This window comes from Anas acuta, chromosome 17 (assembly GCF_963932015.1).
Source record: "Anas acuta chromosome 17, bAnaAcu1.1, whole genome shotgun sequence".
Classification (NCBI taxonomy): domain Eukaryota; kingdom Metazoa; phylum Chordata; class Aves; order Anseriformes; family Anatidae; genus Anas; species Anas acuta.
In genome coordinates this window covers 1,420,280-1,433,237 of record NC_088995.1, presented here as the reverse complement: position 1 = coordinate 1,433,237, position 12,958 = coordinate 1,420,280, and positions in this window count along the sequence as shown.

Here is a 12,958-nt window from a genome sequence, read left to right as displayed (position 1 = left end):
GAGGGCACAGCATCAGCGAAAAGCACCAGGGTGCTGCAAAATGCACCCGAATCCATCACGGATCCCCGGGACCGATGTTAGGGGTGTCACATCCACTGGCCGCCGCCGTGCGCCCCTGGGCTGTAAGTTCCAGGTGGTGACCGTGTAATCTCAAACAACCTGCGTGGAACTATCCCTCGTTATTATCTCCAGGCTGATCTGATCGTAGGCGCTGCCTGATCAGCAGCTGATTGCTTCTCCTCCCAGCCCCGTGCCCCATTTGCATACAATAAATATCCCCCTCGGAAGCGTGCCGGGGAGCGCCGAACCCCGGCTCATGCCTTATGTATGAGAAATAAACACGAGAGCAAGTTAGCATAATCAACACATATTTAATTTGCCAGCTCTTCCACTTGGGTCTCTGGCTGCAATCAGACCCCGCGTGCGCGTGACAGTCGGGTTTAGGATGTCTTCATTAAGGGGCTGCCAGCCCTCTCGCCCCGGTGACGTTCCCCGTAGGACCGCGGTGCCCAGCCCGGCTGCAAACCCCATGCAGCAGGACGGGACCACGGCCGGGGCACGGGCTGCCCCCCCAGCTCAGCAGCAGGGCTGAGATCCTCACACGTGGCTTCCGAGAAGTTCCCCTCGCTGCCTTGAAAGCGGATTTTTATTTTACTATAATTTGTCGATCTTCGCTTCCTTGTGCATGCTAATATATGCAAAAAAACACCGGGGCTCCTATTAAAATGCCATGCAAATCTAATGAAATTAATGTTGGCAACAAATATTACCTAATGGAAGAGCCTCCAGGATAAAAAAAAAAAAAGAAAAAGAGAGTGCAAATATATATTTGCACATATTTAAAGGACTCTGTCAAGTAGTTTAGCTTCACAGTTTAGATTTTATTAAAAAGGAGGGGGAGGAAGCTCGGAGCATTTGCTGAGCCCAACACGAGCAGAAGGGCTTTCATGAATTATATTTTTAATTTCGATGAGAACTGTTGCTAACATCATTGAGAACCTCTCGGCTGTGCTCACGGAGAGGAGCCCGGGGCAGAGGTGGGAGCGAGCCCTGGGGCAGGCGGCGCGTCCACCCTGCGCTGAGGCTGGAGAGCACCGAGTGTGAGCAGCAAACTGCCCGGCGAGCGTCCCGTCCAGCTGATATCCCACCCAGCTGAGCTGTGCGACCTGGCCCGAAGGTTCCTGGCACGCAGCGAGGTGGCACCCACCCAAATCCCAGCCAAAATGAGCCGCTGCTGCCCACTCAGAGCCGCCGCGCTTGCGGGCCAGCACGTGCGCCTCCAAACACCATCAATAATTCACCCAATTTTGTGACCTCCATGGCTGCATGGCACAAGGAGGGAGCTGGGTTTGTGCTCAGCTGGGTGGCAGAGCGGTGACATTTTTGCTGCATTTTGGTGCCATTTTTACCAAGTTGGAGGCTGCGGCACCTCCCCGTGCGGGCTGAGCATTAACCAAGAGGCTCAGCGCAGAGCGGGTGCACATCGGCACGGCACGGCACGGCATGGCACGGCACGGCACAAAAAGGGGCTGGTGCAGGCAGCTCAGCATCAGCCACCCCAAAATATCGTCCCTGGTGTCCCCGCTGACCGCAGGGAGCCGCAGAAAGAGGCGTCCCTGGACGGGGACAAGCAATTACCTGTTTATTAAGGAACGTGTTAATGCTCTAAAGCCGCCCGGCAGTGACAGCTTATTATGAGCTTATCTCTCACAGAAGGCTACTCCTCCTCGTGTGCAATTACAACAGCCACCACTAATTCCTCTTTAAAGGAGCCCTGGCAGGTAATAGCTGTCCCTAAATTTAAGAGTTGCAAAAAAAAAGAAAAACAAAAACCTAAGTGCAAATATTTCCATCAATTATCCTGCGTTTGGAGAGTTTTCCTTCTCCACTTGCACCAGCCACGGTGCGATTCCAACCCAGGCTCCCTCACACTTCCAGATCACATCCAGCATCCCTGTAAAAACTCCTTTACACCCGGTGCTATGGGACGAGCCCCTTCCCACACTCTGGGGGGTTTTCTGATGTTGTCCCCCCCCCCATGGTGTCCCCACATCCACAGCTCCCCCCTGGAAGACCCTCGAGCCCCGGCTGTGCCAGCAGGACGCTGCAGGAGGGGCCCGGCCCCGCGGCACCCACGCCCCACCACGCCACGCACGGCTGGGCTGGTGACTGCAGCGAGTGGCAATAATGGATTTTATGATCCATAAAAGCCATCTTTAATGCTTAAGAGCTTGTATCTGTGGTGTAATGGCATTAAAACGCTGCTGGCGGGCGGCCATTCTGCCTGCCAAGGAGAGGGCCTGCTGCCGTGCCGTGTTTTCCCCGCCGGCGCTGTTTTATCCACAAAAAGAGACCCGAGGTGCTGGACGGGAACCTGCTGGGGTGCTGCACGGCTGCTGGGCTGCTGGGAGCACAGCCCCATCCCATCCCATCCCATCCCATCCCATCCCATCCCATCCCATCCCATCCCATCCCATCCCATCCCATCCCATCCCATCCTACCCCATCCCACCCCATCCCATCCCCATCCCATCCCCATCCCCATCCCCATCCCATCCCATCCCATCCCATCCCATCCCATCCCATCCCATCCCATCCCATCCCATCCCATCCCATCCCCATCCCCATCCCCATCCCATCCCATCCCATCCCATCCCATCCCATCCCATCCCATCCCATCCCATCCCACCCCATCCCATCCCCATCCCATCCATCCCCCTTTGCTGAGGCTGGGGGTGACCAAGTTGAGGGCAGCTGCTCCAGGCCAGGATAAAACACAGGAACTTTGAAACGGAAAAAAAAAAATCCTGAAAAAAACACTTTTACAGGTCAAACCATATAGCTATGTTTGTCCTGAAACTGAAACGTTTGGGATTCATTTTTTTTTTTCCAAGTTGAGCCTTCGCAAAACCCTTCCCATGTATATATTACATCTCTCTATAAAAATATGGCATTCGTACCTTATTTTTAAAAATATAAATCTAAGTAAGACGTTAATTTTCAACCATTTCTGAAACAAGAGGCAGAATTCCCTTTGGACCAGCAGCTCCGAGCCCCCGGCTCTCACCCCCCTGCGTTTTGCAGCTCGCCCTGAGCCCCGGCGCCCCGTGGCTGAGTTCTTTATTCATTTTAAAACCCGCTAACATCCCCTCGCCCATTTCTCTTCCCAGGTCCAAAATAGCCCGGGCGGTATCCGCTCGGCTTTTCCAGAAAGGATTGTTCAATATTTCTCTGCGAGCCGCGGGATGGCTGATGTTAGTGAGCACATTAAACAGAGGTATAAATTTGTAATGAGAGCCCCGAAATGAATGGTGCTTATCATTTATGGATGGAATAATTAAAGATACTGTACTTGAAGGTTTTACACGGTACTGTAAATTGTGATCTGGGCGAGGGGGGGAGCACACGGGGCTGAGACAGCTTCGCTTTGCCCAGCTGACAGCTCCTGGAGGAAGAAGTCTCCGTGCGCTCGGGGACGGGACCCTGCGGGCTGCTGGTGGCCCTGGGGACAGCGAGCCAGATTGCTGGGAACTGGGGGGGGCTGTGCTTTTTAGGGGGCTTCCCCACTCTCAAAACCCACGGGATTTGGCTTTTCTGCAGAGCCCCATCCAAGCACAGATTTTTTTTTTTCTTGAGGGGCCAGGAGGATGCTGGAGGAGATGAGTTGGGTGGTGCCGAGCAGGAGCGCAGGGCGGGTGGCACGGCACGGCACGGGGTGCCACAGGCAGCTGGGGGGTTCCTTGGAGGTGCCCCCATGGGACCCCCCAGGGCCAAGCCACCGGCCTTTCCCCAGCACGTGGGGCACCCCAAATCATAGAGCACCCCGTGCCGTGGTGGGTGCAGGGGGCACCCATCTCCGCACCCCCCTCCCCAGCAGCCCAGGGGGCAGAGCCGAGCCCCCCAGCCCCGAGTCGCCCGTCCTATTTTAACTCCGATCATCTAAAATACTGTCACCATGGCAACCGCTGCAGGTGAGACTCATTACAGTTAATCCTCTAATTACTAACTACCTCTTCAATCAGTTGTAATTACTTTGGGGACACAGTTAACCTCTCATTAGAAACGCATGGCCACGTTTTACCAAAAGCACAAACAGTGACATGCCTAGTAATTTAGCACCAAGGCACTCAAGGCCACTCGCCGCCTTTTATGCCGCCACAATCTCATCCCTGTCATTAACCAGGAATGGTTGTCATGACAATTAATCATTCAATCCCTCATCAGCAACTTTTGCCAAATGTCACCCTGCTCTTGATCAAATGAGAAGGGAAAATTAAATGAATCAATTCAGCACCCTGGCGGGTTTTTTCCTTTTTTTTTTTTTTTTCTTTCCTGTTTTTTGCTGGGTTTGGTTGGTAACTCGGGGGTTGCCCAGCAGCTGCCCCGCTTTGCCCATGCTTTGGGAGCTTGGGTCACCTGTCCCAGGTCCTTGGGGACAGCTGGTGCCACCAAGCAGCCCACCGTGTCCTGGGGGTCCCCTTGGGGCTTCCTGGCCTGGGCCAGCCCCTGGTCATGGCAAGCCCCAAGACATCACCAGCTCCTGCCATGGCCAGATTTGGTACCCCCAGATGTGGTGCCCCCAGACGTGGTGCCCCCAAATGTGTCACGTTGACCCAGCTAGAGCTGGGTTAAGGCTGGCAGCCTCCCGCCCCCAGCACCGCTCCGCCGCTGTGCCCCAATTTTGCAAACAATCCTATCTCCAATCATTTTCCTTTTAAACCTGTAATTAGCTGGAGGCATTTGCTGCATGCAAATCCCAGCCCTTAATTGCCAGCTCTAACCTTGAGCAGTGCTGGGGCTTCTGGCAGCACGAGCCCATCCCCATCCCCATCCCCATCCATCCCCATCCCCATCTCCATCCCCATCTATCCCCGTCCCCATGGCTTTCCTGGACCCCTCAGTGGTCCCCAGCCCTGGTCCCCTTGTCCAGCCCTGGGGAGGGGACACAGAGTGCTTGGAGGGCCACGAGCAGGCCCATCAGGGCAGCTGTGCATTGCCATGGCTGTGTTTTGGGGTAGATATGGGTCAGTCCTGGGGCTGTGTGATGGACAAGGGTGGCCCCTGGGGCTCAGGGCCGCGCTGCCCCAAAGCCACGGCACATCCTGGGTGGGATTTCACGTCTGGGGACAGCGTGAGGTGGTCCTTGGGGGGGCACGATCAGCCCGGCCCTGCCATCAGACCAGAGGTTGGGCAGGCTGGGGAGCGCTGAATTCGTTCCACCTAATTACCGGGGAAGGGGGGGGGGGGGGGGGGGAAGTTTCGCTGCGACTCAATTATAGGAAATTGTAAAATCGCATTAGGAAAGTTGGCATTTAAAGCCTGATGCGTTTGGACAGTGCGTCTCTCCCTGACTCAGGGAAATTGATTATCCGTCAGAGCCGCGCACACCGCGCGCAGCCAGAGCCGGCAACCCCGGGACCCCCATCTGGGGCAGGAGCTGGGGGTCCCTTGGGCACCCCAGGTGGCGGAGGGGCCGGGTGCCGGTGCCAAGGCTCGCGGTGGGGCTGTGCCCTGCGTTGTGGTCACGGTGCCCCCGCAGGGTTGCTCCCAGCCCGCCGTGGTGAGCCCGCACGGCTCAGCGCCTCCTTATTGAACAGCCTCGATTGTGAATTCCTGCCCTGTTTGCTCACACGTGCGTGGCTCAGCTCACACTCCCTGCCCGCCATCTGGTGCCGAAAGCCCCCGGCACTGGCACCATCACCCACCTCCCTCGATGCTGCTGGCTCTGCACCGGGCTGGGGTCAGCCTCGCCCCCCGTTTTGGGTGCAAGGTGGGCGATGGGTGCTGGTTGGCATCACCCAGGGCAGCCCCAAATCTCCGGGTGCCTCCGGCGCGCCTCCGGACATCACTGGCACCCGTCTCTCCTTCCTGTCGAGCCCCTGATTAATTCCCAGGAATCTGCAGTGCGCAAATGAATAATAATCCCAGCAAATGCTAATTGGTGAGCGGCGTCCCGACAAATTGATTTGCCGGCGCGATGGCACGGCAGGGCCCTGTTAACATCGCACGCCCCGCCGGCCCCGAGACCGCAGCCCAGGGGGTTCCCACGCACGGTTCCCTCCCGATGTTAACCCCGTGGCACTGCTGGCGAGGGGACAGGGACAGAATGGGGACCCAAAGGGACACTTGAATGGGGACAGGATCCTCTGAGGGGATGGGGACACTGGGCTGAGCTGTGGCTGGGATCCCGCACGCCATCCCCGCACAGCTCCCGTCCCCAGGGCTGGCAGCTCCCAGACCTGGACAAACACCGCCCAAAACCTGGGTAAAAAAGAGCCCCCGGCACCCTGCACCCCGACACCGTCCTCGTGGGACCCCCGCCACCGACTTGTTGATGCTGAGCTCTGCCTGCAGGAGCGGGGCTGGAGCCCGGGGCTCCGCCGCTCCCTCTCCCTCTCTTCAATTCTTTATGGTGTTGCATCTTTAATAGCTTTACAGAGCCCATTTAATGTGCTCCGAGACATGAAGTGCTGTCTAATCAGCACATTTAGGAGAATTGCCCACATCCTGGTCTCTCTGCCATAAAACAGTGCCCACAGAAGCATCTGTAATTAATGCTTTTTTTCGCTCGCTCGCTCTCTCTCCTACTGAATCAATTTATAAAGCACGGACTTCCTCTGAGCTGGAGCTTTTAGGCTGTTTTACTCCGGCATCCGAGGTGACTAGGCAGCACTCGTCAATTAAGCAGCTGCGTATAATGGATGCTTCAGAGTAAAAAACACAGTCTGATTCCCAGAAATGATCAATGCGTATTTTTCTCACAAAAACACACGCTCGCACGCACACACTGGGCTCCTCTTCCCTTCGGAGGCCTGAAAGAGGCCACCGAAAAGGAAAAAGGGGGGGTGGGTGGGTGTGAAAAAGCTTCTCTTTTCTCCCGCCTTTGAAAGGTAAAAGATAAAAAGGGGTGAGAATTAGGGACGGAGCTAATTGCTATAATCCACCTAATCACCCGGCAGAGAGGGGACCTGCTGGCTGTCACCTGGAGCTGTGTGAGGTCCCCAGGGGAAGGCTCCGACCGGGTGGTGGGGGCTCAGCGTGGCCACGGAGGGCAGGAGGGGGCTGTGAAGGGACCGTGTGCCATGCCCCGTTGCCAACCCACCTCTCTTGCTGTCACCATCCCTGTCCCTGTCCCCATCCCCATCCCTATCTCATCCTTGTCCCCATCCCATCCCATCCCAGTCCCCACCTCATCCCCATCCCATCCCATCCCATCCCATCCCTGTCCCCACCCCAGTCCCCATCCCCATCCCTATCTCATCCTTGTCCCCATCCCATCCCATCCCATCCCATCCCATCCCATCCCATCCCATCCCATCCCATCCCATCCCATCCCATCCCATCCCCATCCCATCCCATCCCATCCCATCCCCGTCCCCACCCCAGTCCCCATCCCATCCCATCCCTACATCCCTCCTGGTGGATCCGGGGCTGCCCCTGGGCACTTTGTAGGCGTTATTGTGCGAGCCGGAGGCAGCCCCTAATTGGGAACAAGCACATAAAAAGGGAGAGAAAGGCGCCCTCCTTCCCCCCTGAATGGCAGGGGAATAAACAGGCGCTGCCTTTGTGCCTCCCGTTTGATTTTGGGAGACTTCAAAGCCTCCCAAAGCCTCCTGCCGTACAAAGGGCGGCTGCATTTGCTCTTTTGCCACCCGGATCAAAGCCCCGCTGCGGGAGGACACCCGTAAATGCTTGTAAAGCTCAGCGGTGTGCGACACCAGCGGCCCCCAGCCCCCCCCGTACCCCAGCTCCTGGGCAATACTGAGCCCAAGCTGCCATTGCCGGCCTGCCCACGCACCCAATGCCATGGGGTGCGATGGGTGCTGAGCCCCCGCAGCCCCAGGGGGGCATCCCTGTGGCCCCCCAGCACCTTCCACCACAGCCCCATATGGGGCAGGACAAGCGAACGCAGCCCAGGTGGGGCTGGGGGACCTGGGGAGGACGCGTCCACCCCATGCCACTGTCCTGGGCTGGGAGAGAAAGAGAAAATTCACTCCAAAAATCCTCCCTCTGGAGCCCCCGGAAAGCAGAACGGGGTGGCCGTGAATCAAAGCGGGTCCAGCCCCACTCCTCACCCCGAGCTCTGCCGTGCTGGGGGGGCCGGTGCCTCCGCCTGTCCTCCGCTTGGTGCTGAGCCCCCGTAACCGGATTTATGGCCGAGGGCTGGGATATATCACACGGGGACAGAGCCGCTCATATCCTGTAGATGTCTTCATCAATCTTCAGCTGCTCTCATTGCGCCCGAGGCCTCGGGAAGGGGAACCCCATGTCCTGGGGCCAGGGGGCTCCGACCCCTTCGTCCTGGTGGTGGCCGGGATGGGGGGACAGACACGGGCGCAGGATGGGGGTGACAGATCCCGTGTGCTGCGGCAGCTCCCGGCGCCGCCTTCCCAGAGGTCGTGGATCAGCCGTAATGACTCTTGAAGCCTGAATTTGTTTGCCCGAGGCAGTCTGCTGAAAATTAATATGCACGGTGGCGGGATCCTTCTCATCCAGCGCGGATGTCATCGCGGGAGCGGTTTGAGTGAGGGGAACATAAACCAAAGCTGAGCATATCTGACACGGGAGCGGCACGGGAGACAATGCTCTTATCAGAGGAGAGACACCAACAACCGGGCTTTATACATTTTTAATAAATCATTTTAAATTCTTGACTGTCAAGGGAATTGAATCAGGTGCTTCCCAGGCTGGAAGGGAAGCGGGGCTGCACCGGCACCACCGGCACCACCGGCACGGTGACCCCACAGAGACAGACACAGGGTTGGAGCCAGCCTGGGCTCCTGGCCACGTCCCTGCACAGTGCTGGGAGCCCCCACGGCCCCTCTGGGATTCCCTCTGCCCCCAGCCCCATGCCCGCTGCCCCCCAGGAGCAGGGAATTACCTCAGGGGCCATGCAGGGCCGGTGAAGAGGCACAGGGTAAGGGGGAGCCTGCTGAACCAAGCAGATTGCAACTCTTCCCCTTTTCCAAATGTCAGCAGATTCAGAGGGGAAAGCAGCAAATAAGTTAAAGGTGGAACCCCCCAGGGAACCTCTAACTCACTCAGCTTCTGCTTCTGGATCCCTGGCTCCCAGCCCCGCTCCTCGTAACCCCGTGCCCCCGTGGGCTGCCTCCCCGTGCAGAGACCACCCTGCCATCCATGCTGCCAGCGCTGGCTGGCACCGCTCGGCAAGCTATTAATTAAGCGGGGTAATCAAGCCATTTGGGGGAGAGACAAAATGGTTTCGGATCAACAGAAGGGAAATAAAAGATCTGCGCAGGAGCGAGGTGCAGAGCACTGCCCGAGAGAGATGGGGGCAAGAAGGGAAGCGTGGCACCGAGCTCCCCTCACCCCGTATTTCGAGGAAATTCCTTGCAAAACCAAAAGCTTTGGCAGAGTGAATTTTGGGGGTGAATCCCCTGCGAGAGCAGGAGCTCTGGGAAGGATGGGCTGCATTTCTGGGGGTCTTTGGTGGAATTTGAGGTGCCCTGGGGCCTGTCAGGTGGGTGGCGGCCACCTCCAGGGGTATGCACCCAGAGGTGGCTGCGATCGCTGACCCCTCTCAGGGATGGAGCAGGGTTTTGGGTGCAGTGTGTGCAAATTATGGTCCTGAGCAGGTCCCCACGCTGACAGGGTGCCCTTTCTGCAGACACCAGGGTTATTTTATTTGTGCCGGGGATGTTGATGCCCCCATGGAAAATGTGCTGGCTGCTGCACGGCTGCCTGAGAGATAACGCAGGCTGCTGGCTGCCCCGGGACCCGGCTGAAACAGATTTGTTTCAGCTGAATAACTCGTGGAATCTATAAATAAACCAGGGAAAGGGAAAAAAAAAAAATCACACAAAGCACATGAGCCTCTGCCTTTTTGACCCCCGGATTGCTTGAGGTCCTACCCCAGCACCCCAGCTCCATCCCACCGCAGCAGGATTTTGGGGAGATGCCTCGGGACACCCCAGAACCTGTGGGAACACAGGGACATGGGAGGTGTCTGAGTGTGGCAGAGCTCGTGGTCTCCTTGCCCAGGTGGGGTCTTCCGTGCCCTGTCCCCTCTGTGCCCTTGGGGTCCTTCTCATCGTGCTGGGGGTGGTTTGGGGCTCTGGGGAGCCCAGAAAAGGGCAGGACGGGACCAATTCCTCTCCATGGGCTCCCCAGTGGGTGAGGCTCTGCTCTGGGCCATAATGGGGACACTGGGGATGCTGAAGGTGATCAGCAGCGAGCCCACGGCTGTGTGGGGGGCAAAGGAGAAAGGCTGTGATACCTCAGACTGAAGATGGTGATGAGTGGACAGAAGAGCCAAACGTCCTGATTCTGCTTCGTTTGGAGGAGTTTTTGTCCATGGTTCGCGGCTACAAGCAAGAGGCCCAGGGCTGTGCAGAAGGGCAGAAGGAGACCTTGCAGAGCTTTGTAGCTCAGGTTTTGAAGAAAATGCCTGGGAAAATTTTGGCAATGACAGTAGTTGAAGTAGAAAAGTATTTCAGATGTCTCAGAGGCTGTGCTGCAGCCTGGAGACCCCCAGCTCCTTCCCATCTCCTTCCCCTTTTTCCTCCTCCTCCTCCTTCACGCCTGGCTGCCCGTGGCCATCTCTCTCCGGCTCGCAGCTCCCCGTTTGCTCTGCCAGCAGATGTTGGTGCCTCTCCTCTAACGAGCGCTTTAACGCTGGGATCTCTCTCACCCACCCCCCCGGCCTGGGGAGCCAAAAGCTTGACGTCTCCCATCAGCATCAAAGTCACTCACCGAGCGCCCCACAACCCCCCCCCGCACCCCGCGGCCTTCTGGCACTGCCGGGCCCACCAACATGGTGACAAGGACGACGAGAAGACACCAGGCCTCTGCTGCCTCTCTGGTGCTTTCCTGCTGGCCCTGGTGGGCTCAAGCACCCCGGTGGGCACGGAGACCCCAAGCCATCCCCATTAGGCCCCCTACTCCTACAAAACAGGGGCCAGGGGGCCCCCAAGGCGGGCAGAGTGGAGGTGGCTTCGTTAACAACACAATAAACCATTGCCTTAGCGGCCTGGGGTCCTCCCCACCATGGCCAGGCGATCCAGCAGGGCATTAATTAACGAGGGGCGTTAATTAACGGGAGGGAGGCACTGAGGCCCAGCCTGTCCCTGGTGTCCTTCAGCCTCTCCTTTGTGTCCGGGAGCACTCGGAGCAGGGCAGGAACCAGCGATCCCAAATATCGACGGCGGGCCCAATCAATGCTATCTCCTTTTTCCATGCCTATGAGCTCATTGATTTTTTTTTGTTGTTACCTCTCTGTTTATGTAATGTCTGAACTTTGCACAACTGAACCGTTTAATGTGCAGAAAAGAGCCCTGTTGCCATGAAAACGGACCTGCAAATGACAGCATGAATGCTGAGATATCCCTGTTTTATTGGACCATACTGAATGTATTTTAACCTTGATAAGTCAATAACTTTTCGTACAAAAGGAACCAAAGCAGATAGGCTTTCAGAGCCTTGAATGCATTTAAACCGGAGAGTAATGGCCCAGTTTTAATCCCCTGGAAATCTTTCTCATTCTGAGGGCCAGTCATTTTCCGAGCAGACTGACATTTTGGTCAAAGAATTACAGCGTGTATTTGTCACAATGAGAGATGAAAATGCTCAGCACTTTGGATTGCTCGCACCAGTCAAAAATAATGATATTAAATTAAAGGGACACTGTCATCTCAAAGATCACGGGGCTGGCTCGCCGGTAGGGCCCTGCACATCCCCGCTTTACGGAGATCAGAGGAGAGCAGCCGGAATTTAGGGAATTTAGGGCTCTGGGCTGTGCTCCCAGGTGCTGGGGGGAATTACTGCCCTGCTCCTGCCAGGGGCCGGCCACTGCATTATTTATTTGTGCTAAAGCAGAAGGACTTTCACAAAATCCCTCTCCTTCGGCAGCGATGGCTGCCTGCTTGCTTTTTGCAATTCAATCACTTCGGATGTCGGAGCGGGGCCGGGCTGGCTTTGCAGCCCTCATTCATGAGCAGATTAAGGCTCGCCTTGTGTTCCCAACACCGCTGGGGGAAATTTATGTTCCGGTATTCACGGGTTGCCCGAGTCACAAAAGTGTTCCTCCCCTGGTAAAATCCTAAAAAAAAAAAAAAAAAAGGAAGAAGAAAAGAGAAGGATGTAAACGGGGAGGCCAGAGCTGCCTAATGGTGTCTTCTTGAAGGCAGTGGTGAAACTCCCACCTTTTGAAGTCAGCTGTTCCCAGATGGATCTCCTCCCCAGCAAAATCGCTGCCACCCTTTCAAGTCCCCGTGAGTGACTTCAGGTGGTTACAACATTTCCTGAGAAGAACGAGGGCTCCTTTTCATGCTGAATAAAAAGCAATCTTTCTTTCTGACTTGCTAATAGCTTTGATTAAATTATCTTTGAAAAATCCAAGTGCTGTTCACAAATCTATAATGGCTTTATTCTTATCGCTAGCCTGTATTGCAACACAGAAAGCAGATAAATAAGCTGCGGAGAACTTCCAAAGCTGCACAAGAACCTGCCAGATCTATGAGCTAAAAATGTTTGAACTGAAACAAATGAATAGTATGAATAGCCCTGCTCAAAGAGGGAATTTATTCAATATAATGTATTTTCATAGGGAGGATAATACGTATTATAATTACACGGAGGAATCACTCTCCTGAAAGCATATCTAGCTATTATTTTAATTTCTCAACCTCCAGCGTTGGCTGGATGGGGAGCGGTGCCTGAAGCATCTCCGCGCATGGCAGAAGGGGAGATGCACGACGTCGGCTTTGCTCCTGATCACTCGAATCCCTGGAGGCTGGGAGAGCTGCCCAGGGCTCCAGGGGCTGGGAGGACCCCGAGAAGATGCCAAAACTCCCCAAAATGTGCATGGCAGGGCTGGGATGGGCAAGCGGGAAGGCAGTGAGCCCCAGGGCTGGAAGGGCTGCTTTGGGTGGTTGTGAGGTACGGGCATGGTGCAGAGTGGTGCATGGGGGGGTGGGATAATTGTGCCCACCTCGTGCCC